General features: G+C 49.3%; 1 protein-coding gene across 1 annotated transcript in view; it reads left to right on the top strand.

The window, feature by feature from the left end:
- The first annotated feature begins 14686 nt into the window (after positions 1 to 14686).
- Positions 14687 to 22559, top strand: part of LOC119921745 (synaptonemal complex protein 3-like) — a 70696-nt gene continuing 62823 nt past the window's right edge. The window contains exon 1 of the mRNA XM_038741805.1: positions 14687 to 14888. The gene's annotated coding sequence lies outside the window, so the exon portion shown is untranslated. The remainder of the gene's footprint in view (positions 14889 to 22559) is intronic.

Below are 22559 nucleotides of genomic sequence, written 5' to 3'. Positions count from 1 at the left end.
GATGGGGAGGAGGATGGGAAACCGTTGAAGGGTTCCTCGTGAGTACACAGACAAAGAAGAACGTGCCTTCTTCACACGTTATCTTCATCATCAATGTATGAAGGCCCGTCTGTCCTTATCCAAAGCCCTGACCACAAACACGTCCACACAAACCAGGAGAACACAGCATTTTCTTTCCACCCATCATTCACACCAGTAAAGAAGCATATCTTGTCCCCTTCTGTACTCTATCTACACTTACTCCCTTGGTGAACTCATTCTCTCCCGCTACCTTCAACTATCACCTCTACACTGATGACACCCAAATGTACATCTTCGCTCCTCCTTTCTTTCCCTCCGTCGAGGCTCGTATCTCCTCCCGTCTTCAGGACATCTCCACCTGGATGTCTGCCCGCCATCTAAAACACAACATTTCCAAGACTGAGCTCCTTATCTTCCCTTCCTCAAGCCTGTCCTCTCCCCGACTTTCCCGTCCCTGTAGATGACACTACCGTCCTTCCCGTCTCACAAGCCTGCAACCTTGCAGTCATCCTCAACTCCGCTCTCTCATTCACCCCACACATGCAATCCACCACCGAAACCTGCGGGTCTCACTTCCACAACATCGTCAAGATCCGCCCTTTCCTCTCCATCCAAAACCGCTACCTTGCTGGTTCAATCTCTCATTCATTCATTCATTCATCCATTCATTCGCTCATTCATTCATTCATTCATTCAATCGTATTTATTGAGCACTTACTGTGTGCAGAGCATTGTACTAAGCGCTTGGGAAGTACAAGTTGGCAATATACAGAGACGGTCCCTACCCAACAGCGGGCTCACAGTCTAGAAGGGGAAGACAGAAAACAAAACAAAACACATTAACAAAATAAAATAAATAGAATAGTAAATAGGTACAAGTAAAATAAATAAATGAATAGAGTAATGTACAAACATATATACAAATATACAGGTGCTGTGGGGAGGGTAAGGAGGTAAGGCGGGGGGGGTGGGGAAGGGGAGGAGGGGGAGAGGAAGGAGGGGGCTCAGTCTGGGAAGGCCTCCTGGAGGAGGTGAGCTCTCAGTAGGGCTTTGAAGGGAGGAAGGGAAGAGAGCTAGCTTGGCGGATGTGTGGAGGGAGGGCATTCCAGGCCAGGGGGAGGACGTGGGCCAGGGGTTGATGGTGGGACAGGCGAGAACGGGGCACGGTGAGGAGGTTAGCGGCAGAGGAGCCGAGGGTGCGGGCTGGGCTGTAGAAGGAAAGGAGGGAGGTGAGGTAAGAGAGGGCGAGGTGATGGAGAGCCTTGAAGCCGAGAGTGTGGACTTTTTGCCTGATGCGTAGGTTGATTGGTAGCCACTGGAGACTTTTGAGGAGGGGAGTAACATGCCCAGAGCGTTTCTGCACAGAGACGATCTGGGCAGCAGCATGAAGTATAGATTGAAGTGGGGCGAGACAGGAGCATGGGAGATCAGAGGGGAGGCTGATGCAGTAAGAGGAAGGTACATTAATGAAGGTACTTGCAATTCTCTAGTAATTGCTTTGGTAGGAATCGTAAAAACATGCTAACAATACAAAATAATGGTGAGGTAACACCATATGCACAATATAACGATAACAATAATGATAATAATAACGATGGCATTTTTGAAGCGCTTACTATCTCATCCTATCCCGACTGGATTACTGCATCAGCCTCCTCTCCGATCTCCCATCTTCCTGTCTCTCCCCGCTTCTGTCTACACTTCACTCTGCTGCCCGGTTTACCTTTGTACAGAAACACTCTGGGTTTGTCACTGCCCTCCTCAAAAATCTCCAGTGGTTGCCTGCCAACCTACGAATCAGGCAGAAAATCTCCTCACTCTCGGCTTCGAGGTTCTTCCATCACCTCGCCCCCTCCTACCTCACCTCCTTCCTCTCCTTCTGCAGTCCAGCCCGCACCCTCCGCTCCTCTGCCGCTAATCCCCTCACCGTGCCTCGTTCTCGCCTGTCCTGCCGTCGACCGCCGGCTCACGTCCTTCCCCTGGCCCAGAATGCCCTCCCTCCACATATCCTCCAAGCTAGCTCTCTTCCCCACTTCAAAGCCCTACTGAGAGCTCACCACCTCCAGGAGGCCTTCCCAGACTGAGTCCCCTTTTCCCTCTCCTCCTCCCCACCCCCCCCACCCTACCTCCTTCCCCTCCCCACAGCACTTGTATATATTTGCACAGATTTAGTACTCTATTTATTTTACTTGTACATAATTACTATTCTATTTATTTTGTTAACTGTGTACATATAACTATAACTCTATTTGTTCTGACGATTTTGCCACCTGTCTACTTGTTTTGTTTTGTTGTCTGTCTCCCCGTTCTAGACTGTGGGCCCGTAGTTGGGTAGGGAGCGTCTCGATCTGTTGCCGACTTGTACTCCCCAAGCGCTTAGTACAGTTCTCTGCACACAGTAAGCGCTCAATAAATATGATTGAATGAATGAATGAATGAATGAATGAATGAATGAATGAATGAATGAATGAATGAATGAATGAATGAATGAATAAATAAATGCCTCTGGCCACTCAGCCTATCCTGGCCACGACCTTCATTCTCAGTGACTGCCAAAAAAACTGCTTTCAGTGTCTTATTCTCCGCCTCCTCTTCCTCCTTCTCCCCTTCCTCCTCCTCCTCCTCCTTTTCTCCTCCTTCTCCTCCTCCTCCTTCTCCACTGTCACCTTCTCCTCATCCTCCACTTCTCCATTTTCCTCGGATTCCCGCCCCCCCCCCCCTTTTTCTTCACTTATTCCTGTACTTCCTTCACTTCCTTTTTCTCTTCCTTATCTTCCCTCTCCTCCTCCACCTCATCCTCCTCATCCTGTCACATATATTTGCAACCGGTGCACAGTAAAGAATGTGGAGAATACGTCTGGTCAAACTGAAGCAGATATTCAGATGAGAATTTGGAAATGAGAGCGGAGATAGTTCCACAACGAATTGGAGTGTTTTGCACTATGAAACAAAATCAGGAGAAATCCTCCAAGACAATCAATCAGTCAATCTATCAATCAATCAATCGTATTTATTGAGCGCTTACTATGTGCAGAGCACTGTACTAAGCGCTTGGGAAGTACAAATTGGCAACACATAGAGACAGTCCCTACCCAACAGTGGGCTCACAGTCTAAAAGGGGGAGACAGAGAACAAAACCAAACATACCAACAAAATAAAATAAATAGGATAGAAATGTACAAGTAAAATCAATAAATAAATAAATAAATAGAGTAATAAATATGTGCAACCATATATACATATATACAGGTGCTGTGGGGAAGGGAAGGAGGTAAGATGGGGGGATGGAGGGGGGGACGAGGGGGAGAGGAAGGAAGGGGCTCAGTCTGGGAAGGCCTCCTGGAGTAGGTGAGCTCTCAGCAGGGCCTTGAAGGGAGGAAGAGAGCTAGCTTGGCGGAGGGGCAGAGGGAGGGCATTCCAGGCCCGGGGGATGACGTGGGCCGGGGGTCGATGGCGGGACAGGTGAGAACGAGGTACAGTGAGGAGATTAGCGGTGGAGGAGCGGAGGGTGTGGGCTGGGCAGTAGAAGGAGAGAAGGGAGGTGAGGTAGGAGGGGGCGAGGTGATGGACAGCCTTGTAGCCCAGGGGGAGGAGTTTCTGCCAGATGCGCAGATTGATTGGTAGCCATTAGAGGTTTTTGAGGAGGGGAGTAATATGCCCAGAGCGTTTCTGGACAAAGATAATCCGGGCAGCAGCATGAAGTATGGATTGAAGTGGAGAGAGACACGAGGATGGGAGATCAGAGAGAAGACAACTATATAATTGAGCATTTTCGGGTGTTTCCTGCTGTGATGTCTGTATGCCTTATATTAGGGTGTCATTGTACCTTCTGATCAGCGTGAAAGAAATGCAAGTTAGGGGAAAATAGCACTGCTGTCAGGTCCTCTGAGATTAAGCTCGCGACTCTCTTATAACTCTCTTCCTGCCCTCTTTGAACGGTGTGCCTCCTCCGTGTTCCCAGTGTCCCCATGTCCAGGCCCATCATTCCCAATAGTCAATATTCCGATGAGAACAAATGATTGTGAAGCCAAGGTTAGATACCATGATGAGGAGGAGGGGATGGTGGACAGTGTCAAAGGCAGCTGAGAGGTCAAGAAGGATTAGGATGGCATAGGAGCCATTGGATTTGGCAAAAAGGAGGGGAATTTTGAGAGGGTGGTTTCAGTGGAGTGGAGGGGATGGAAGCCAGATTGGAGGGGGTGCAGCAGAGAATTGGAGGAGTGGAATTCGAGACAGCATGTGTAGGCGGCTGGCTCCAGGAGTTTGGAAAGAAAGGCTAGGAGGGAGATGTGGCGATAACTCGAGGGGTCCGGGGGGGGCTGTGTGTGTCATGGGAGGGTTTCTTTGGGGTGGGGAGACGTGGGGATGTTTGAAGGCAGAGGGGAAGAAAGCATTGGGAGAGTGAGCGGTTGAAGATGGACGTTAAGGAGGGGCGGAGGGAAGGGGACAGAGTTTTTATAAGGTGGGAGGGAATGGGTTCTGATGCACATGTGGAGGGGTTGGCACTTGAGAGGAGGGAGAAGATCTCCTCTGAAGTTACTGCTGGGAAGGAAGGGAAAGTAGAAGAGGGGGTCAAACAGAGGGGAACTGGAGGAAGGGGAGGGGTGATTTTGGGGAGCACAGACCTGATCGTGTTGATTTTCCTGATGAAGTAGGTGGCCAGATCGTTGGGGGTCAGGGATGAGGGAGGGGGAGGAACAGGGGACCTGATGAGGAAGTCTGGAGCAGCTGACGTCATGGTCATGGGTATCAATAAGAGAAGAGAAATAGTTTTGTCGGGCAGAGGAGAGGGCAGAGTTAAGGCAAGAAAGGACAAACAAAGTGGACAAGATTGGTCCGGTGTTTAGATTTCTGCCAGCATTGTTGAGCGTCTCGAGCAGAAGAGTGAAGGAGGTGGGCAGTGGAGGTGGTGATCCAGGGCTGTGAGTTAGTGGTGTGAGAGTGACGAAGGGATAAGGGAGTGAGTTGAGTTGAGTAAAGAGGGTGGAGTTGGGAGCACCTACTTGGTTATCAAGAGTGGGTAGAGTGGATAGGAAGGCTAGATGCCAAGCCTGCCCCTAGCAGACTCAGTCAGGTCCCCTAGCTCTCCCAAAAATGCTCCTATGGGAGCGAACCGTCCTTAGTCTCCGTACTGTCTAGTCGGGTTCCAGGTCTATCTCGTTGGTGGTTGAGCAGGAAGCCGGCCTCCCTCGGACTCCATTGGTACCCATTCATTGCTCAGTCCCTCCTCCAAAGGCCTGGGGCTGGGAGGGTGGGAGGAGGGGAAATAAGGAGCAGAGGGAGCAGGGGGCAAGCACCCCCAAAATACCAAGGCGTTGGGGAAACAGAGGGAACTAGGGAGAATCCCGAACTGCGAAGGGGAGGGGGTTGAAGATGTAATGGGCCAGAAAAGCCCGGGGACACCCCGCGGCAGCAGAGGTTCAACGCGCGGGCCTCTTTGATGGAAACAACCCGGGGTTCACCTTTCTGCCCCGTTGCCCGAACCTGAGGAAGGCGAGGATTAACATCCTATGTGCCAAGCAAGGATGTAGGTACAGTTTACTCAGTTGACACATGTAATTTGTTCCACTTGTAATTTCCTGCCTTCCTGCCTTCCTCCTTCCTTCCTTCCTTCCTTCCTTCCTTCCTTCCTTCCTTCCTTCCTTCCTTCCTTCCTCCCTCCCTCCCTCCCTCCCTCCCTCCCTCCCTCCCTCCCTCCCTCCCTCCCTCCCTCCCTTCCTTCCTTCCTTCCTTCCTTCCTCCCTCCCTCCCTCCCTCCCTCCCTCCCTTCCTTCCTTCCTTCCTTCCTTCCTTCCTTCCTTCCTTCCTTCCTTCCTTCCTGTCCTTCCTGTCCTTCCTGTCCTTCCATGTCCTGAAGGCCAGAGGAGATGAGAGCCTAGAGAGATGGAGCGAGACCGGGAGAGGAAATGTAGACTGTCATTCCAGGAACGTTATTAAATGAGCACTTACTAAGTGCAGAGCCTTGCACTAAAGACCTTGAAGAATACAATTCCAACAGAATTATCAGACCTATTACCTGCCCATAATGAGCTTACATTCTAGAGAGGCAAATAGACATCGGTATGAATAAACCATTTATAATGTATAATTTAAATATTTGAAGAAAAGTGCAGTGTGGAGGGGCAGGGGACTTGGAGTAGGGGTGGGGAAATTATCATTTCATCTGTGCCCTGACCCTTACTCTGACAGTATAAACTAAAAGCTCAGATTTCACTCTTTCAGGTCACCAATGACTTTGTTTGGTTTTAATCTTCCTTGACCTCTTAGAATAATACTAATAATAATGACATTTATCAAGGGCTTACTATGTGCCAAGCACTGTTCTAAGCGCTGGGGAGATTACAAGGTGATCAGGTTGTCCCACAGGGGGCTCACAGTATTAATCCCCATTTTATAGTTGAGGTACCTGAGGCACTGAGAAGTTTAAGTGGCTTGCCCAAAGTCACACAGCTGACTATTAGCACACTTGGGATTTGAACCCGTGACTTCTGACTCCAAAGCCCAGATTCTTTCCACTGAGCCATGCTGCTTCTCTGCTTGACTGCCTTTGACACTGCATTCCATTCCCCATTTCTTGAGAGACTTCGAGGTTTCAGTTTTGCTTACATGGCACTAATATGGCTTTCTATGTACCTTTCGATCACTTCTGGGTTTCATTTCCTCGCTCAAGTTCTGCCTCACTGTTTAACAACTGGCACCCCTTCAATACCCCGTTCTTGTTCTATATCCGTTCCTGCTTACAGGGCTGATCTACATGGCTTCAAACTACTACCTCCGTGTGGACAACTCAAAGATCCAGGTTCAGCTAGGAGGAGGGTTTGGGAAAAGAGAAGAGTGAAAGCTGGGAAATAAAAGTGTATATAAAGGGAGTAAGTTGGTGGAGACCACTGAAACCAACAGTAAGATTTTTGGTTTGACACAGGGAGAGATGGGTGAGGAAGGTGAGGAAGAGCAAAAACCTGCTTGCTGAGTAACACTTTCAGAAAGGGATCTGGACAACAACCTGGAGTACAGTTTGGAAAAGGAGAGAGGCTAAAGGCAGGGAGGAAAGTGAAGAGACTGATATAGTAGTCTTATCATGATATAATAAATGTTTGAACCAGGCGTCTGGCTGATTGAGTGGACAGAAAGGACTGAAGCAGTTGACTGGATGTTAGAGGTGGATGACAGTGGAAGTCAGGGAACTTTAGCTAATGGGAGGATGATGGTAGTAACAACAGAGATGGGATGGTTGGGAGAAAAAGGAAGTGTAGGAGGGAAGATTAATTCAGCTCAAGTTATCTTTGCTATCCAAGTGAAGATGTCCTGAAGACTGGAGGTATATATGAGATTGATGAGAGGTCAGGGATGAAGAGAGAGACAGAGAGTGAGGAAGAGAAAGAGAGAAAGAGAGAGAGAGGGAGAGAGAGAGAGAGAGGGAGAGATTTGGGATTCATCTGCACAAAAGCTTTAGCTGAAGGATTGTGCGTGGATGAGTTTCCCCCAAGAGATTGGATGTTAAAGGTAAAGTCTTTGGGGATCGAGCACCTGGCTTCAAATTTTATTTTGCATTCTCAAGTCCTAGTAATTGTTTTATACACGAAAGGAACCCAGGAATTACTGATGATAATGAGTATCTATCGCTATTGTAACCTGTATACCAGTTTGGCTACCAAGTTACATATTTGAGTATCTGTGGTAGTAGTAGCACCAAGCTACTTGTAATAGAGTGTTCTGCATAGTGAGTACTCAGTAAATATCACTGATGGATCCATTTGGCCGTGGTTTGTTTCACCAGCCACTCCTGGTGGCCTCTTGTTCTCCCTCCCAAGTGCTTAGTACAGTGCACTGCACAGAGTGAATGCAAATTAACTGTCAGTGATGACATATGAAGTGTTATTCTCCCCTTCTGGGCTATCAGCCCATTGTTGGGTAGGGATTGTCTCTGTCTGTTGCTAAACTGTACTTTCCAAGAATTTAGTACAGTGCTCTACACACACCAAGTGCTCAATAAATATATTTGAGTGAATGAATGAATTAGCTCTTCCTCTGAGATCTGTGGGTACTTTCTCTTGCTGGTCCCGGCACCATATTCATTGTACTTCTCTTTGCTTATTCATTCATTCATATGTTCAGTCATATTTCTTGAGCACTTACTGTGTGCAGAGCACTGTGCAAAGCGCTTAGAAAGGACAATTCACCAACAACGGGCTCACAGTCTAGAAGGGGGAGACAAACACAAAATAAAACAAGTAGACAGACATCAATAGCATCAAAATAGATAAATAGAATTATAGATATATACACATAATTAATAAAATAAATAAAATAATAGCCCAACCTCGTGCTCCTACTATTAGGCAATGCTGTTTCTAAGCCCTCAGCAGGGCAGAAGGGGGAAACAGAGATGTGGGCTAGTTGGCGACCACCGGCCTTTTCCTCTACCTAGTACATGAACGTCAGACAATGTTCCTGCAACTTTACAGCACTGTACTAGGAGCCATAGAAGAGCACTAGATTCCTCGACCGCACCTTACAATAAATCAACGTAGTTGAGTTTTGAAGTGCTGTTATTAAGTGCTTGAGAGAAAGTACAATAATAATGGTATCTGTTGTGCCAAGCACTATATTAAGCACTGGGGTAGATGCAAGTTAATTATGTCTCACATGGGGCTCACAGTGTAAGTAGGAGGGAGAACATTTTACAGACAAGGCAATTGAGGCACAAAGAAGTGAAATGATTTGCCTAAGGTTACACAGCAGACAAGTGGCAGAGTCAGAATTAGAATCCGGGTCCTTCTGACTTCCAGACACAGGCTTTATCCATCCTTGAGTCACTTGTGTCCTCACCCATAGCTACATATCAGCTTGGGGTAAAACAAAATTAAGGAAAACAATACCTGTCTTCAGAGGGCTTACAGAGTAGTGGGAGAGTGCACAACAAACTCAAGATGAAGGTTTGGACACATATGATGGTCACAGTTCACGGTGAAATCAACACATGGGTGAGGAACTGGCCAAAGGTCATTCATTCAATCGTATCTATTAAGCCCTTACTGGGCACAGAGCACTGAACTAAGCACTTGGGAATGTACAATACAACAATAAACAGTCAAAAGGACCTCTCCAAGCCCACACAAACACCGCTTGTTGTGTTGTTATGGTTGTTGCTCCTGGTGGTATTCTTTTGTTTAGTTTGTTTTTCCTCCTTGTCATTTCGTTCTTTCAAAAAAGGTCTCCCAGAAAAGCCTCTGTTCCTGATGATAGTATGTAGGAGGACAGCTTTTTTTGGCAGTTGATGCTCTGTTTTCTTCTGGGATTTAGTGTTATCTGAAGCTTTAAATATGAAACACACACACACACACACACTCACACACACACACACACACACTGTATCTCTCTCCCTCTCCCTCCTCTCCCCACAGCACCTCAAAGACCACATGCCCCATGTACTCTTTTGCTCTTGATTATGATGCTTCTTTTCTTTCCCACCCTACCCTCTTGTTCCAGCAATTAGCATTATCAAGATTAATCCTCCTCACGTTTAAAACCATCCGATTCCAACAGCCTAGGTCATCCTTTCCAACCCTCCTCCCTGACCCAACACTACTCATTTAAAAAATATAGCAGCATTATCGAGAGCAATACAGTAACGCTGTCTGCATCCCCTCCCTAGCCCCCCAAATACCCACAACAGAAATCATTCAAAAAACATAGACATCAGAATCAGCCCTCTCCCATACAGCCCAAGTGATGCACAGGTCATTAATCATACTCAAACCATTTCTGAATTATCAACAGCAACACTTCACCAATTATCATCATTTTCATCATCAATATAATAGGCATTAATCTTAATCAGTAACAGAAAAGTAACAAGAAATAGGAGGGCCAGTGTGAGCAGTCACAACCCAGACTCACCAGACCCCAGGGGACCACGCTCTGTCTCATTCTGACGGCAGATGGAACCAGAGCAAGTCCTCTCCCAGAGTCTTATATAGGACAAGAGAGCTTCCAGAAGCTTCTGGGTCCTCAAAGAGGCAGTGCTCTGTTTTTCATTTGGAGCACCTGGGTAAGAAAGGAGCTCACTGGGCAGGGCAGGAAGGACAGAGGGATTGCAGGTGTCAGGCATGAAAGACAGCACTCCACATATAGTAAGTGACCAGGGTGGCACTATATACAAGGTAGGTGCCCAGTAGAGCACTCCGTGCTGAATAGGTGCCCCTGGCTAGGCTCTCAATGATCAGTGTCCCCTCCTCCCAGCATCCACCTCTTCCAGGAAGTCATAGCTGAGTCTATGAGGGTGTCTGGGGCTTGGGGTTTCTGGTACCACCGAATAAGCCCTCAAAGGCAGCTTCCCCATCTTTCCTTCAGGAAATACGATTGATTGATTGATTCAGGAAAGTATGACAGGAACCAGAGCCCAAGTGCCTGTGAATCAGAGGGTCCTCCCGCTAGACTGTAAGCTCATGGTGGGCAGGTAATGGGTCTGTTATATTGCTATGCTGGACTCTACCCTGCACTTGGTGTAGCGGTCTGCATACAGCAAGTGCTCAATAAAGACCTTTGATTGACTGAGGGGAGGGAACGTAGCTACCAATTCTGTTATATTGTACTCTCCCAAGTGTTTAGTATAGAGCTCTACACATAGTAAACGCTCAAAAAATAGGATGGATTGAGTCATGCTGTCCATCCCTAAAAGGTCGTGAACCCTGTGCGGGACAGAAACCAAACCCTATCTGATTATTCTGTGTTTACCCTGGAGCTCACATGGTGCTGGACACAGAGGTAGCACTGCATAAAGGCCATAATTATCATGGAAAAATGAGGAGGTGTCCAGACCACTTTCTTTATTACTGTTAGAAGAAGACAGGGGAAAAAAGAGAAGCTGAAGACAGGACGAAATAAGAGCCAAATTTGGTCCATCTAGCCCAGTGCTCTGACTCCAAGGCAACAGGATTCTGGGTGGAGACAATAATGGACCATTCCTTGGTCAAATCTATGGCTCATCCAGCCCAGTCCTTCTGCTAGCCCATCACAGAGGCAATGTGGTCTCATGGGAAGAGCACAGGCAAGGATTCAAGAGGCATGGGTTCTAATGTTTCCTTGTGGAACCATGGGCACGTGACGAAACCTCTCTGTATTCACTTCCTCATCTAGAAAATGAAGATCAGGATTCCTGCTCTTAGACTTTGAGCTCTTTGGAGGACAAGGACTGGATCCAATCAATCCTATATCTAACTTGGGGTCAGGACAGTGTGTGAGTTCTTGTGAGTGAATAGGAGATAATAAATAAGAGGAGGAGGAGGAGGAGGGAAAAAAGACAAGGAAGAGGAAAAAGAGGAGGGAGAGAAGGAGGAGGAGGTGGACAATGACTGCCAAGATTGATAACAAAACGATAGGAGGAAGGTACACCCCTTCCAACTTCCAGAGTGTGGATGTACGAAGGAGAATTCTTAAAGAAAAAGAAGAGCTGGCAATGATTTCTGTTTCTGTTGGTCTTCCAGGGCTATGTTGACCACGTTCATCATCAGTGTCCCTCTGCTCTGAGAGAGGAGCCATCTTGGATTCCACTGTTCCAGGTGCATGGAAGAGGGAGCACAGGGCTGAATGTAAGTGCCCCAGAGGGATGCAGAAGGATTCCCAGAGCGCAGAAATTCATCTTCCAGAAGAATTAATGGCTAACTGCATGGCAGTGACGGAATTCCCCTTCCTGGTTTTCTCGGAGGTCTGGGAGCTGCAGCTGGTCTAAGTCGCACTGTTTCTCCGGGTCTACCTGGTGTCCATGATGGGCAATCTCCTCATCGTCGCCTTCACTGCCCTCTACCGGTGCCACCACACCCCCGTGTACTTCTTCCTCAGGAACTTGTCTGTCTTCGACCTCTGCTACATCTCCATCACAATCTCCAAATCTATCCACGGCTCCCTGATCGACTGTAGATCCATCTCCTTCCTAGGCTGTGACACACAGTCTTCTTGGTGGTTTCCTTTGCCGACACCTAAGTGTCCCTGATCACAATGATGTCCTATGACCATTACGTGGCCAACTGCCTTCCCTACAGTATGAGGTCATCACGAGCAGAGAGGCCTGTGGGAAGATGAAGGCCACCTCCTGGTTCGGTAGGGGCCTCTCTGGCCCTATGCATATGACCGCCACCTTCTCCGTCCCCTTCTGCAGGTCCAATGTGATCCACCAGTTCTTCTGAGACAACCCCCAGCTAGTAAGGATATCTGGTGTGAATGTCAGAGAACTAGCTACCATCATCTTCACAACCTCCTCGGTTTAGGGTGTTTGCCACCAACGTAGTTTCATATCATGCATATCTTCTGGGCCATGTTGAGGATGCCAGCAGCCGAGGGCCGGGACAAAGGCACATCACCCTGCAAGTCCAGCAGGGGCAAGAAATTCCAAGCACACACAGAATCCCGAAAGATTCATTGTACCAAGATCACAACACAATCTTTCCCCAGGAAGGCTGGTACGCTGGGGACTTTAACCCCAGTGGGCCTCAAGCCCCAGAGCTTTCTGCTCTGTGACCTTGGGCCTGTCACTTCACTTCTCTATGCCTGTTACGTCATCTGTAAAATGGGGACTCAGACTATCAGCCTCACAAGGGGCAGGGACTGTGTCCAACCTGATTCGCTTTTTATAAACTCCAGCGCTATGTACAGTGCCTGCCACACGGTAGACTCTTAACAAATGCCACGATTAAAATTTTTTCCCTTACTTTCTCTCCATTACCTCAATTGTAAAATGGGGATTAAGGAGGGGACCCCTGGTTGTGACAGGGACTGTGTCCACCCTGATTGTCTTGTATCTAACCCGGGTTTTACTACGGTGCGTGAAACATAGAGAGTGCTTGAAATCGCCATTTCTATTTTTTTTTAAAGGAAGGGCCAACCGAGTCCACCGGGGCTTGGTCCCACCCCTCCCCAATATTTAAAGTGAGTTAACGAGAAACCCCGAGCCAAGGGTTCCTGCGTCAAACTTTCTTACTCTGTTTTCTGATCTTGTACCACCTGGGAACGGCTCCTGCATATTCCCTGGGGTGAACCCAGAACGCCAAGCTATGACTTTTGTGCTTCAGAAAGCCAAGCCGAGGTATAAGCCAGTCACTCCGTAAAATACTTCAGAAATACGGCTTGGGGTGGCTGACGTTCGAGGACATGACCAAGACATTCAGTTAAAAAGACGGTAAACACATGGACGCTGTTCAGATCAGGGGCAATGCCTGTTTTGCTTCGGAAAACCAAGGCTCGGGGAAAGGAGCCAAAATCTGGAACCTTCTGGGTAGAGCTTGTACCAGGATGGGATTCTGGAAAATTCGAGGAATCTCTTCACTGTGGCCATTGCAGATGCAGGAGTCCCGACTGTGCTCTGGGGCATCACTTGGAGAGCAACGCGAAAATCCCTTACAATTTATTTCCCAACCACCAGGATTTCCAGTTCCTAAGCCAGCTCTCAGTTGTCACCTCTTAATTGGAGGAAGGAAATGGAGCCTGGATCTACAGAAAGTTGAGAGACCGTCCTTCCCCGCCTCCCCGGCCCCTGAAGCACAGCCTCCTCCTTGCCTTCTGGAAGGTGTCACGTCCACACAAGCGATGCCCTAAGAGATCTCTTGCCCTTGCCGGGTCCAAGAGTGCCAGGGGCTGACAGGGTGCAGCCCACTGCCAGTAGTGTGGCGTGACTTTGCTCAGGTGGGACCCATTTTCGTCCAGAATGACCACGGGTAGTCTGCCACCGAGCCTCAGTTACCACTGCAGTCTCAACCGTCCACGTTAGCCAGCTATTCATCAGGATTCCTGCCGGGTCTGTCCACCTCGCAGAATGCCCAAGGCGGTTCTTTGGTCAGAAACCTTCACCACTGATGACTTCGACCCAGCAGGTCGAGATGGGATTAGAACCCAGATCTCTTCTTGGCCGCCGGGCTAACAGCACGGCTACCGATTAGACGATCGGCCGCGGTCCTCGCTCGGCTCTCGGGGGAGCCATGGACAAGAGCTCCGAGAAAACGGTCAAACGGGTCACAAGGAGGCAGCTGGAAGGTGTGGATTTTTCCTCAGTCGTTTCCTGGAGAAGGCCAGGGAAGCTGGAGCCAACGAGCGCCATCTTTTCCTCAGGCAGCCCTCCCAGCGGGATGCTGGGAGGCCGCCCGCTCCCTCTCGGCTGAGGAGTCGAGCGCCCACTGAGTGCCGAGCACTTGGTAAAATACTTCAGAAACCCGGCTTGGGTTCCCTTATCCCTCAGAGCTTAAACTCTGACAGAGGAGGGGGCTTCTGAGAAGCCAAGTTCAAAGCGGTGTCAGAGGCGGGGCGAGGGTTGAAAAGTCTGAGAGGAAATGGGCGCAGGGAGCAACTAACTGTCTCCTGAGAGTCGGGGTTCGCAGCCGGAAATGGGGACGGAGACGCTTCTCCCTTTCCCTCCGGACCACGCAGCCCTTCGGCTCCACATGGAGGTTCCCACCTTCCCTTGCTCCTCCCTGTTCCATCACCGACCCCAGGGCCCAACTCGCGCTTCTAAGGGGCCGTTCCGCGCTTGCAAAGGGGCTGCACTTCCGCCCCACGAGCTTGCCTTCCCATTGGTTCGAGGGGCTGTCCTTCGTGACGTCACTATAACGGACTCTCTCCTTCCCTCCCATTCTCTCCCTCCCCCCAGCCTTTCCGCCGCGACCTTCCCACCCAAAGTCTGGACCACGTGACCCCGAGGATCCCCGGGGGTTCCAACGGCTTTCCCTCGGCTTTCGCGACCCCTCGTGCCTTTCCCCACCAGAGAGCATAGAGAGGGAAACTCCCCCGGAGGCTAGAGGTTTCATGTTTCATCGAAGTTCCCCGGGGACCGGAAGTTAGCTGTTACTCCAGTTGCCCGGAGAGCGATGGAGTTCACTATGGTATTTGTTAAGCGCTTAGTGTGTGCCAGATACAGTACTAAGCACTGAGATAGGCACGTGATAATCCGATTGGACACAGTCCCCTTGTCCCACATGGGGCTAACTGTCTTAATCCCCATATTAAAGATGAGGTAACCGAGGCATAAGAAGTTAAGCAGTTTGCCCCAAACAACTGGCAGACCCAAGATTAGAACCCACGGGTCACCCAGAATTTCTGGCCCTCAGGCCTCTTCACTTCTCATCACGCCCCATCAGCTTTTTCCCACTAACTCGCTCGACTCCCTCCTCCAGTTTCTCCACTTAATCCCCCTCCCAATCCCTGCTCTGGGCTGTCCTTTCTCCCCCTACCCAAACTCCATGACCCGTGTTCAATCCACTAGATCATATCTTTACTGCTGTTGCCCTCCCCCAAATTTAAGTCCCCTAAATTTACCCGAAGACATCTACTCCTCTTAACCCCAACTACCCCCGACTCTATACTACCCCCTTATCTTGAATCCCTTCCTTGTTCAGGAATAGCTAACCCAACCCATACATCAGTTGTTGTTCACCTGCTCTCTTTTTCTCTCTTTCCCTTTCACTCCCCTCCCTTCTTTCCTCAATGTATTAGTTGTGTGCCCACTAAGTGCGATTGACTATACTAAACTCTTGGGAAGGAACAGCAGAAGGTCATTCAAGTCATATCGCGTTCATTAGAAACCGTTCAATAAGTACAATTGATTGATTTATTGATTGATTTAGAGTAATGGTGTCTATTGAGTGCCCACTGTGTTCAATAGCCCCGCATAAAATCTTGAAGACAGTGTGCTTGGAGGGAGACGACGGAGGAAAAGAGGACCAATTACTGTGTCCTGTGGCCAATGAGCTGATGAATTAACGGAGAGTGTGACTCTGCTGGGTCGGGGAGGTTGAAGGGTACTGAGTGTGCGTGTGTGTGCGTGTGCGTGCGTTTGTGTGCGCGCGTGTGTGTGCGTGTGTGTGTGTGCGCGCGCGCGTCGGGTTGGACAAGCTGCGAGAGGCGATGGACCTTCCTGAGGACCAGCAGGTTTGGTCCAACCCTGGTCTCTTTCCTACCGAGCCACTCTGTGGGTTCAGGGGTCGGATTTGGGTCTGTTAGGTACATCGGGGTCCAATAGTCCAGGAGAAGGCTAAGGACAGAGGGAAGGGGAGGAATGCTGGAGGGAGATGGAGAGAAACGGACTCAGAGGAAGTGGGAAGGAATCGGGGAGGGGGGGGGATGGCATAGAGGTTGGTGGGGCGAGAAAGGGCAGCCCTGAGCAGGGACCGGGAAGGGGATTAAGGGGATAAACTGGAGGAGGGAGAGAAGTGAGGAGGCTTGAGGGTCAGGAATTGTAGTGAGCAGGTAGGTAGGGAGAGGGGACCACCTTCCGCCTGGCCTGGAGTTGCCCGCGGACCGAGCCTTAGCAGGAATTGTCTCCCGCTCCCCTTGAATCGTTCCAGGATGTCTGGGACCCAGTAACACAAGGATGGAGGATTGGGTGGGAGAGGCTGGAGCCGGAGCTTGCCCCAGAGACAGCGATACCACCCCACTAGGCTGCCCTGAACCCGGAGAACAGGAAATGCTGGCGGATAGGAAGGATGGTGGCCCTGGCCTCGGGCCTACTGGGTTCCATTTATCTGACGTGGGGCTCCGACCGCCCTTCCTGGGTGCGCCTGGCGTTCGAGGACCCTCCAAGGGTGTTACCAACAGCTGCCTGGATGCCCAGTACCAAGTCTGGTGGGTGCCGCCCATTCATTCGGTTGCATTTACTGAGCGCTTACTGGGTCCAGAGCACTTTACCATGTGCTTGGGACAGTACACTACAGCAAGGGTAATCCCTGCCTCGTGGGATTGTTTGCTGTGGGATCGGGGGCAAATCACTTCACTTCTTGGGCCTCAGTTTCCTCAACTGTAAAATGGGGATACCTGCCTCCCTCCTACGTAGACTCTGAGTCACATGCAGGACGGGAAGAGAGTCTGACTTAATTAACTTGTGTGACCCCACCACTTAGAACAGTGTTTGCCTCGTTCTCGCCTGTCCCACCGTGGAACCCTGGCCCACGTCCGACCTCTAGCCTGGAATGCCCTCCCTCCACACATCCGCAAAACTAGTTGTCTTCCTTCCTTCAGAGCCCTATTGAGTGATCAGCTTCTGCAGGAGGCCTTCCCAGACTGAGCCCCCTTATCCTCTGCTCCTCCTCCCATCCCCATCGTCCCCACTCCCTCCTTCTGCCCCTCCCCACAGCAATTGTGTATATTTGTACATATTCATTATTCTGTTTTTTCATTAGTGATGTATATATATATACACATATATACATTCTATTTATTTATATTCTCTCTCTCTCTCTCTCTCTCTCTCTCTCTATTCTATATATTCTTTATATATTCTATTTATGTCGATGGTATTGACACCTGTCCACTTGTTCTGTTTTGCTGGTTGCTCACCTTTCTAGACTGTGAGCCTGTTGTTGGGTAGGGATTGTCTCTATATGTTGCCGACTTGTACTTTTCAAGAGCTTTAGTACAGTTCTCTGCACACAGTAAACGCTCAATAAATACGATTGAATGAATGAATGAATGGACATATAGTAAATGCTAAAAAACCACCATTCTTTTAAAAAAAGCAGTAACGATGAAGGAGTTTGCTAAGTGTTTATTCTGAGGCAAGCACTGTGCTAAGCATTGGGGTGGGCGCGAGATAATCAGCTGTGACACAGTCCCTGTCCCAGGCGGACTTTCAGTCAATCTCTCAAGCAGTGGACTTCTCTGAGCTCTGACTGTGTTCGGAGCACTGTAGTAGGCGCAAGGGAAAGTTAGAAAATGTGATCCGTGCCCACAGGGAGCTTACAGTCTACAGGGAGGGAGAGTGGGGATCTGAGCCTCATTTTTCAGGTGAGGAAACAGAGGCCCAGAGAGGTGTAGCGACTTGTCCAAGATCACTCTCAGCAGGCCAGATCTCCTAACACACAGTTCCGTGCTCTTTCCAGCAAACCACACTGCCTCCTGAGACCCCTGAATTCCCCAAACCTAGGCGCTGGCTCTAAGGGGGATGCAAGAGTAAGTGAAGAGAGTTGACTTCAGGGATAGGGGGCTTGGAAGGAAAGACGCCCCTGACCCTGAATTCTTCCATCTCAACAGCATTCACAGTTTTCGGGCTAGGCTTCCTCTTCTTCTCTGTCCTCTTCTCCATCCTCCAGGGCCTCGCCTTGTTGGCTTACTACTTTCAGCTCAGCCTTCGATTCAGTTGGAATCGCCTGACCTTTGCCACTACCAACTTTGCCGTGGGTATGGGTGGGGTCTCGCCCCTAGCTCGGTGTGGTGGTAAAGGGTGGGATCGTCCATCTCTGGGGTGGGGCTGGAGTGGACAGGGCCTTCTGGGAAGAAAGAGCCTGAATAGAGGGAGGTCAGGAGCTTCCAGTCTAGATCAATCAATCAATCAATCAATCAATCAATCAATCAATCAATCAATCAATCAATCAATCGTATTTATTGAGCGCTTACTGTGTGCAGAGCACTGTACTAAGCGCTTGGGAAGTACAAGTTGGCAACATATAGGGACGGTCCCTACCCAACAGTGGGCTCACAGTCTAGAAGGGGGAGACAGAGAACAAAACCAAACATATTAACAAAATAAAATAAATAGAATAGATATGTACAAGTAAAATAAATAAATAAATAAATAGAATAATAAATATGTACCAACATATATACATATATACAGGTGCTGTGGGGAAGGGAAGGAGGTAAGGCGGGGGGTGGGAGATGGAGAGGGGGAGGAGGGGGAGAGGAAGGAGGGGGCTCAGTCTGGGATGGCTTCCTGGTGGGGGTGAGCTCACAGTAGGGCCTTGAATGGAGGAAGAGAGCTAGCCTGGAGGATGTGGGGAGGGAGGGCATTCGAGGCAAGGGGGATGATGTGGGCCGGGGGCCGACGGCGGGACAGGCGAGAACGAGGCACGGTGAGGAGATTAGCGGCAGAGGAGCAGAGGGTGCGGGCTGGGCTGTAGAAGGAGAGAAGGGAGGTGAGTTAGGAGGGGGCGAGGTGATGGAGAGCCTTGAAGCCGAGGGTGAGGAGTTTCTGGCTGATGCATAGGTTGATTGGTAGCCACTGGAGATTTTTGAGGAAGACATGGATGATATGGAAGACAAACATTCAAAACAATCATCATTCATTAGTATTTATTGAGCACTTACTGTGCGCAGAGCACTGAACTTAAACCCTTGGGAGAACGCGTTCCAAAAGTCGACATGAATTATGAGGAGAAGAGGGTGAGAATAAGTAGGCAGGACAATTCGGACAGTGATTTTCTCTCCATGAGTGGGACAGGAACGGGGTCTGTTTAGAAAGCAAGCCACTTTACTCTATGCCTCAGGTAATCTCCAAATCTCAAATGGATTGTCAAATGGAGATTAATCAATCAATCAATCAATCGTATTTACTGAGCGCTTACTGTGTGAAGAGCTCTCAGTAGGGTCTTGAAGTGAGGAAGAGAGCTAGCTTGACTGATGGGCAGAGGGAGGGCATTCCAGGTCCGGGGGGATGACGTGGGCCAGGGGTCGATAGCGGGACAGGCGGGAACGAGGCACGGTGAGGAGATTAGCGGCAGAGGAGCAGACGGTGTGGGCTGGGCTGTAGAAGGAGAGAAGGGAGGTGAGGTAGGAGGGGGCGAGGTGATGAGAGCCTTGAAGCCGAGGGTGAGGAGTTTTTGCCTGATGCGCAGGTTGATTGGTAGCCACTGGAGATTCTCTTCTCTCCTGTTCCTAGCATCTGTTGAGTGTCTGTGAGTCATATGGGGAGAAATCAATCAATTTATCCCATTTGTCAAGCGCTTCTAACCAAACAGAAAAGCTCTTGGGAGAGGAAAACACATCAATACAACAGACACAATCTCGATCCACAGCGACTTTACAGTTTCTCCACTGATCACTCACCCATGTCCTGCCTCTGGCCTGAACTTCCCACCCTCCCATGTCTACTAGATGAACACTCTCCCTACCTTCAAAGCCTTTTTAAAAACACATCTCCAAGAAGAGGCCTTCCTTGACTGAGCCCTCATTTCCTCTCCCCCACCATTCCACATGATCCTTGCACTTGGATTTGCACCCTTCATTCACCCCTCCCTCAGCCACCACATCTCCTATGTCCATACCCTTAGGTTATATATTGATTTCAAGGTCTGTTGCCCCCTTCTGGTTGTAAGTTCCTTGGGGGCAGGGAACGTGTCTGCCAACTTTGAATTACCGTCCCCTTCCAAGTGCTTAATTCAGTGCTCTGCATAGGGTAAGACCTGTATCTCTTAAACACTTGATCTTCAACCCATCCTTAGCAGCCCAGCCCTGTCTCCCTCTCTCTAAGACCTGTGTAGGGACAAATTGTATTACTTCATTCCTTCCTCGGTGCTCAAGTACAGTGTTGGGCTTGCGGTAAGCCCCTAATACGTGCCATTTTAATTAATGCCTAAGTCTCACCCAGGCCTCTCCTTTCTTCCCTCTCGAGGAATCTTTTGCTTCCTCAGCCTCTCTCCACCAACCCCAGATAGGCTTCAAAAGGGAATGAGGAGCCACCCTCAGGAGGAGAGAGGATGCATTCAGGAGATGGGAAAACCCATGAGGAAGACCCTGAGATAGACCCCATCCAACACCTGTGAGCCCATATCGATTTGAAAACACCCAAACAAACATATGTGTAAGTACCTGAAAAAATATGTGTCCACATGAAAACTCGAAGTGTATGCCTGAAAACGTGCTTACCTGAAAAGCCATTTATGAACCTGAAATCGTGTGTGGCCCTGAACATTATAATAATAATTATTATTATCATCATTATCATTATTAATATTTTTAATGGGGAACAAGTCCCGGTCAATGTTTCCCTTCACTCGCCTGTGCAGGTATCACTGTGTCCCTCTCCAACCTTGGCTCCTGATGGTTTCAGGGTGCACCTCCTCCCCTCGATCCAGCTGGGAGATCACACCGGGATTGAGAACTGCAAATCCAGCTTGGACGGGAGGGAGTTTGGACACTGTTGAACTTCATTCATTCAAACATATTTATTGAGCACTTACTATGTGCAGAGCACTGTACCAAGCTCTTGGGAGAGTACAATACAAGAATAAACAGACAAATTCCCTGCCCACAACAGCTTACAATCTAGAGGATCCTGCTTAGGCTGGTCCATCTCATGGTCCACTCTGGGCAATTTTATGGCCTGGAAATGTCCTCCCCACGGCCTTGGTTTCTCTTCCTGCGGGGTGACCCGGGCCGCATTTGGGCAAGGTGAGGTGGTTTTCACCGAGTGATTTGGCACTGGAATGTTAGACGGGGACACTAACCCATCAGAAAAGTGGCCTGGGCTTGTTGCTGCATGGATGCCCCTGGGGGCACCTGCATACCTCATGGGGGGATGTGGTTACCCCAAAGGGGACATGAATGTCCCTGGGGGGATGTAAATTCCCTGGGGGGCGGACATGGATACCCCCAGGGGAGAGGTGGATTCCTCCTGGGGGGGAATGTGAATCCCCTGGGGAGGACAGATCTTCCTTCCCCTCTCAACAAACCCCCCACAAACGATCAGTCAATCAATCGCATTTAGTGAGCACTCACTATGTGACAAGCACTTTACCAACCTCTTGGGACAGCAACAGAGGGGACAGACACGTTCCCTGCCCACAAGAAGTGTATTGTCTAGAGGGGGAGACGGACAGGCAGGCATGAATCAATCAAAGGTATTTGTGAGTGCCTTCTGTGCTCAAAGCACTGCACCATGTGCTTGGGAGAGTCCAGTAGAATAATATAACGGACACAGTCTCTACTCACAGTGAGCTTACAGGCTAGAGGGGGAGATAGTCAGACATTTATCAATCAAGGGTATTTTTTGAGGGCTCACTGTATGCCATGTGTTTTACTAAGCGCTTGGAAGAGCACAGTAGTAATAATTATGATATTTTTAAATTGTTTACTACGTGCTAGGCTGTGTTGTGGACACGAGCAAGTCGGGTGGGGCAGAGTCCCTGTCCCACGTGGGACTCACAGTCTCCATCCCCATTTTACAGATGAGGGTACTGAGGTACAGATGAGAGAAGTGACTTGCCCAAGGTTACACAACACAATAATTAATAATCATGGTATTTGTTAAGTGCTTACTCTGTGGCCAGGCACTATTCTAAGCCCAAAGTGTTTGTGCTCCCCAGGAAAGAGCTCTGCTGTCATAGATGGGGAAGGATTGAGCTGTGGGCAGAGACTCTGAATAGGTAGGTGAGGAGAGGATCCTTCTGATTTGTGGCTGTGCTCAGTTCTTCCCATTCTCTGAATCTTCACTCCCTGCCACCATTCCTTCCAACTTCATAGAACTTCTGATGATTTCTCAAGGGATGACAGCCTTAAGGGTAAGCCTCTTTTTTTGGGCTTGGAGGGTGGCCGGTTAGCTCATCTCGCTCAGAGCGTGATGCTAAATAACGCCAAAGTTACATGTTCAATCCCCATATTGTGCCATTATGTTATTACCTCACCATTCATTAAGCACTCATGTTGCAAAGGGTCCTAAAGGCTTTTCTCTCAAAGATTCCCTTGGATTGCCAGAGCCAGCCGACAGAACCGAAGCTCGACAGATGCGCAGCCGGCTCAGGCGAATAATGCTGGAAAAAAAGGAGGAGGAAGAGTATGATTTTATG

This window comes from Tachyglossus aculeatus (assembly GCF_015852505.1).
Source record: "Tachyglossus aculeatus isolate mTacAcu1 chromosome Y4 unlocalized genomic scaffold, mTacAcu1.pri scaffold_167_arrow_ctg1, whole genome shotgun sequence".
Lineage (NCBI taxonomy): Eukaryota > Metazoa > Chordata > Mammalia > Monotremata > Tachyglossidae > Tachyglossus > Tachyglossus aculeatus.
The sequence above is the reverse complement of the archived record's forward strand: the minus strand, read 5'-3'. Positions and strand labels throughout refer to the sequence as shown.